Genomic DNA, 5,823 nt, shown 5'->3' on the forward strand with positions numbered 1-5,823 from the left:
CTTTGCGGCGAGTCAGCTTAATTAGTCCTAACAGTCAGTCTCATCTCTAGGCTGCGCTTGTCGTATTAGTGAGAGTCCTGGGGACCGGATCACTTAGTCAGCGCTTCCTGATGTCACCCGAAGTCTTTGCTTCATACATTTCAGATGAGGCTCGAAGCCTGCTGGCTTCTCTCTCTTCTGATCTATTTTTAATTAGCAGTTTGGGCCTTTGCTGTTAGAGCCACAGAAGGTGATGTCGGTGGCACGGTCTCGTTTGTGGATGTGGATGCTGATGCCTGCGCAGAGGGCTGCAGCATGTTGTCCAGGCAACAGCGAGCTGGGGAGCAGGGAATGGGAGCCTGCGGACAGCTCTTGGGAAGAGACTTGCTGGATGCTCCAGCACAAGATGCCAGGATACCTAACTAGAATGGCAGAATGCCTACAGAAAGAGGACAGGGAGCCGGTAATGGAAAACTTGTTACTTTTTGATGAATTAGCTCCAGAGCATGCCAGAAGGACAGTTGTTTTCACTGTCTACAAAATCTGTGCAAAGCATTCAGGAGAACTGCAAGCTGTCAGAATAAGCCCTCCCAAAATGTACTGCTTCATGTATAATTTCCCGTTTTTCTTACTACAGGGACGATTTAGTACCCAGGACTTTGTAACAGATTTCACCCTCCTTGATTATGGCACAGTTGCAATGCATCAGGGCCACATCCTGCAAGGGACTGAGTATCTTTTGAAACATGCTGAGTGCCTTTGACTCTACCTTTGTCATTAAGAGTAGACAAAAAGGCTCAGCACTTCCCACCAGCATTTTAGCAAGGGCTGGGACAAAGTCATGGAGTCCTTTGGCACTGTGTAGCCAGAAGGGCACAGTAGAGGACTTGGGGACTGTTCAACTCAGCCAAAACCTGTGCAAATTCTGGCACTTTTGCTTGCTGTCTTTACAAGAGATATTGTCATTATTTATTGATTGGGTTTTTTTATGTTGCAGTGGCTTCTTGGATGGGAACCCTTAGGCCAGGGGCCATACAAAACCAGAATAGAAAGACAGTCCTTGCTCCAAAGGAGCTCACAGTGAGACAAGAGACAACAAATTACTATTACACGCATTGGCAAGGTAAGGGAACAAGGGGCCAATACTATTAAGTGGGATAAAGAATTAATCCTCAGTCAGATATTGTTGCAAAAAAAAAAAAAAAAAATCACAAAAATTGTCGTCTTTCTTGCCTGTTTTCTCTCCCTAGGTAGATTTTCTGCAAACCCGGAAATGTGTCTGCTGCTTTCGATGTGCTGGATTTGTTACACATCTTCCTCAGAAAGTTCCTGACCTAAAACACATGGAAAAAAATGGGAGTGTTTTTGCTGGCTTCAGTGGACCTCGGATGAGCCAAAATCTTAAATGCAGAATACTTTAGTGGAAATGAGATATTATGTTTGCAGCTGAACTTTTATCAGCCTAAAGCCCCATGGCTCGAAAGATTTGTTCAGGGACTTCCTTGTTTACTGGTACTACTAGTTTAGTAGTTCCTCCCATTTTTTCCCTTTAAATGAATATGTTCCAAAACTAACCCCTGCCACCTAATATTGGGATTGTTTTCTGCTTGAATCAAAATATTTTGGTTTCAGGTCCAGCTTGTGCAGATTCACACACCTTAGTAAAAATGCAAATAATTTCATCTTAATAATGCCATCAGTCTGACAGATACTTCACATGACAGGTTTTGAGGCATCTGCTTCTCCAGCAACTGTACAGTCTGAGCAAGTATCTGGATACTTCCTTAGATGACATGGATTTGTGCATCGCAGTAGCAGAGGATACAGCAGTTATCTGGGCACCTGTACCTTTTTTCTGTGTACAGCCATAAGGGTAGAAATGGAAAAAATTTAGAAACGGAAAATGTGTGGATCTTACGTCATTTTTTTACAAAAACCTGTCCTCACATATTTTGTTGCAGAGCTACACTGTCCTTTGAGATTAAAAATAGAGCTTCATTGCACAGGTTCTTCCCCTTCTTTGCTCTAGCCAGCCCAGAAGTCTGAAGGAAAGGTGACTTTAATTGAAAGAGCAGGTGCCCCACTGGTAACTACCTCTGCTTGCGTGTCCCCTCTGTTGCTTACTGGAGTTCATGCCCATCACAGCTAGAAAAGCAGCTTTGATGGTGATAAGAAGTAGCAGTAATCCTGCTCACTGCTGCCACTGAGCACACAGGGAGTGAGAACAGACCAGGAACCTGGGAGCAAAGCTGTCATTGTGCCATCAAAAGAAAAAGAAGTGGCACAAACCCCACTCCTTTAGAGGAAAAGGCCCATCTTCAAAAACCACTTAGAAGGGGAATAACCTGTAAAAGAAAGGGATGAATCTAACAGGTATCTTTCAAGGAGCATCAGGCCAGTTGAGGGCAAGAAGATAAATTAGCAAAGTAAGAAAAATGAAACTCAGAGCAGTCTAAACCTTTAGTAAGTGCTGTATTTCTGTGGAAGAAGAAAATATCTCTCTTCAGGTTTTCACAAAGAGGCAGAAAGTCACTCTGGCAACACTTTGATACTGCCATGTCCAGCAGTTGATTGTAATCACTGAACATGAGAAAGCAAATCACATGGGAGTTTTTATTTAATACTTTACTAGCTCCAGCAAAAGGTCTGATTTACCTTGCTCACTAAGTCGTTTTTAGAAAAAGCATCTTCCCAGGCACTCAGCATTCAGTAAACTCCGCAAAGAAGAGTTAAAAATAATGCTGAACCCAGAATAATGTGACAGTTGGCAGGAGAGGCTGTTTAAGTAATTGATAGGAGTATCTGGAGAAAGAGAACAGGATGGGAGTTGGAAATTTGTGATCCAGAGAGGGACGACACTTTCCTGTACTGGGAGGAGTTTTGCCCATTTCTTTTCAGAATGGAGCACTGGCCAATGACAATGAGAGGGCAGTAGGCACAGATCTGTCCCACCAGGATTGTTTTTGTATTCCTCATACTGTGGATCTGACCCTCGGGTGGGGTCTGTGAAGATAACTTCATTTAGACATCCAGGGCTACATTAGTGAGCAGAGTTCCAAGCACCATGCAAGCCATCTGTCAGCTGAGAGGGAAATTACATCTCCACAGGTTGAAATGGGGACTTTGATGCACACCTGTAGATGCCTAAATGTGGGTGTCATTCTGTGAGCTGAATGTCAACAGAGGAAGCAAAGCCATCAGAGCTACACCAGTTGGCAGCAGCTATAAATCTGAGTCTATTATTTTCCTGGTTTCCAGCATATCTGTGTCCTTATTTACATTAACCAAAGTTAGTAGATACAGTTTGCTAACAAATTCACTACTGGCAGCAGGATAGAAATGAAGGTATTTTACAGATCCTCATAAAATAGATTGCTAACTGTTCATGAAATATTAAATTCAGGGGTTTATGCCTGGAATATTTAATGCAGTTAATGATGCATCTTTGACCTCCTTTGTGCTTTTGTGGTTTGGCCAAAGTGTTTGCACATCTGGAATTTGGCTTCGTCATAAAATGTTAAGTAAACACAAAGTTGTCATCACATACATGAGAAATTACAGAGCTTTGCTTTTGAAAATTCACCTTCACTGTGTCTGTACTTTTGAGTAAAATGCAACATTTTAAGTATCTCTTTGGATGTAACAGAACATTTGCTGGTCTCAAGGAATGTAATACTTTACTTGCTTCAAGTTGAGGCAAGAGTTTTCCTCTGGCTCTATAGTGCAATGCACACACCTCCTTAAATGAGCTTGGTTTGCCTGCAAAAACCTCCTGCAGAGCTGTGCAATGGCATGGCAAGTAATAGCTTAAACCTGCCTAGACCAGCATCTTTTAAGAAAAAATTTCCAGCCAGTGTCACATTTAGTCAGCACAGGAGATGCTGTCAGTACTCTAGCTGAGGCTGCCAGATTTTAGCCTTGAAAATTGTACGTTAGCCTTGCTCTTGTGTCCTGCTCTTCCCACATCTTGGGGCAAACAGCTGGATTCGCACACAACCTGTGTGTGCCTGGACATGCTGAGAAATGGTGAGCTGCAGTCAGTGCTTGATCTGAGGAAGAGGAGCTCTGGCAGGGAAAAATATGCAAAAAATGTGCTAAAACTTGCCATTTGAAGAAGATACCTCAGAGTCTGAAGAAATAAGAAAAACTTGCAATTATTTCTCATAACAGTTTCTCTCTCTTTCTACAACAAAACAAACATACTGTTTTAAGTAATCTCCCGAGATGATGCTTTGCTTTTCCAAAAGGGTCTTTATAGTCCATTTCCTGTCTTCTCTGGAGAATGGTTATATGAATTGAAAGTTTATTCACCTGGGCTTTGACACAATTTGTTTTAGAGTTCATCTCTGTATCCTTGAATGGATTTTACTCCTTCCCTGATTCATTATAGGGTTTAAGTTCCTTATGCAAGATTTGCTAATGGCTATTTTCTCTTTCCGTCTCTTCTTTTTATCAGAGATTTTGCTCAGTGACTCAGGATTTGTATCAGCTATAGGAGTTCATTTCAGTTCTTGGAGGAATTTGGGGAGAATTGAGCTTGGCATTTTGTAGGTTAGTTGCTTAGCTACCTAGTGTGGTTTAGGAACATCATTTTCTTTTCCCCATCTATATTTAGCATGTCCACTGTAGTCTGAACTTTCTTCTGTGTCTCCTTTCATCTTATACATTAGTAGGCTTTTATAAAGTTTTGCTGGCTAGTTCTGTGAGAGACTGACAGCACATTTTGTAAGTGCTGTGTTGTTCCTGTTGCTGGTCTTCAGTAGTCATCCCTTTTGAAATGGACTTCTATGATTTTGTGGTATCATTGTGTGGTTAAATTTCCTTAAGGAGCTGTCAGAATTTCTACTTATACTGGCCAGTTTAGACTTGCTAGGTCATTTCAAATCTAAATACAAGCAACTCCATTGACTCCACACAAAAACACGGAGCAAGTTTTAACAGTGTCTGAAACAGCTGATCTTTGGTATTTGTCACTTAATTCTACTTAGTTTTAGGAAGCAGCTATAATCATTCAAAAGGCACAAATTTGTGAACATATTCACACATCACAGTATCCTGGGCTCACTGTGTAACTTCTCACCAAATTAGGAGCTAATCAACAGGGATGATACCTTTGAAAGTTACCGGCTCAAAAATACCTGGGCTGCCTTCAGCCTGCACATTCTCCAGTCTTGCTCCTAAGGCTTCTTCACACAGAGAAAAATTTGGCTCCAACACAGCAGCCCCTCACTGGAGAGGACAAGCAGTTAATTGACTTTGTTGCCTCAAAAGAGCTGAGGCTTTCCAGGCTTCCCCAGCCTTCCCAGAGCTGGCTGTGAGACAGAGATGCTTCACCAATCCCACTGGCCTTTCCTAGAGCCACCCTCGGGGGGTCACACCTTCCTTAGCCAAGTCTGCTGGACATTTTCTTCTTGCTGCTCCCTCTGGCTTTTCCTTTCCACTGCTGGCTGCTCCTGCTTGTCATCATTTATATGTAAGTATCTGAAGGGAGAATGCCAAGAGGGTGGAGACAAGCTCTTCTAGGAGCAATAGGACAAGAGGCAGTGGGCAGAAACTGATACACAGGAAGTTTTACATTAATATGAGGAAGAACTTTACTGTTCTGAGTACTGGAACAGACTGCACAGAGAGGGTGTGGGGTCTCCCTCACTGGAAATATTCAAGAACCATCTGGATACAATCCTGAGCCATGTGCCCTGAGATGACCTTGCCTGAGCAAGGTAGTTGGACTAGATGATCCATCCATGCTCCTTTCCAACCTTCCCCGTTCTTTGATTCTCTGATTCTGTGGTTTAATGATTTCAACTCCACCTTCCACCACACAGGACCGTGTCCCCTCTGCCA

At 42.6% G+C, this 5,823-nt stretch overlaps 1 long non-coding RNA gene across 1 annotated transcript; it reads left to right on the forward strand.

Annotated features, from left to right (window-relative positions):
• The first annotated feature begins 305 nt into the window (after positions 1 to 305).
• LOC148223862 (uncharacterized) lies at positions 306 to 4,654 on the forward strand. Its single transcript, XR_015803537.1, has 3 exons — positions 306 to 442; positions 977 to 1,102; positions 1,230 to 4,654. It is a non-coding gene; the product is annotated as an uncharacterized LOC148223862 (long non-coding RNA).
• Positions 4,655 to 5,823: the final 1,169 nt, after the last annotated feature.

This window comes from Sturnus vulgaris, chromosome 4 (assembly GCF_052056855.1).
Source record: "Sturnus vulgaris isolate bStuVul1 chromosome 4, bStuVul1.hap1, whole genome shotgun sequence".
In the NCBI taxonomy this organism is placed as follows: Eukaryota; Metazoa; Chordata; class Aves; order Passeriformes; family Sturnidae; genus Sturnus; species Sturnus vulgaris.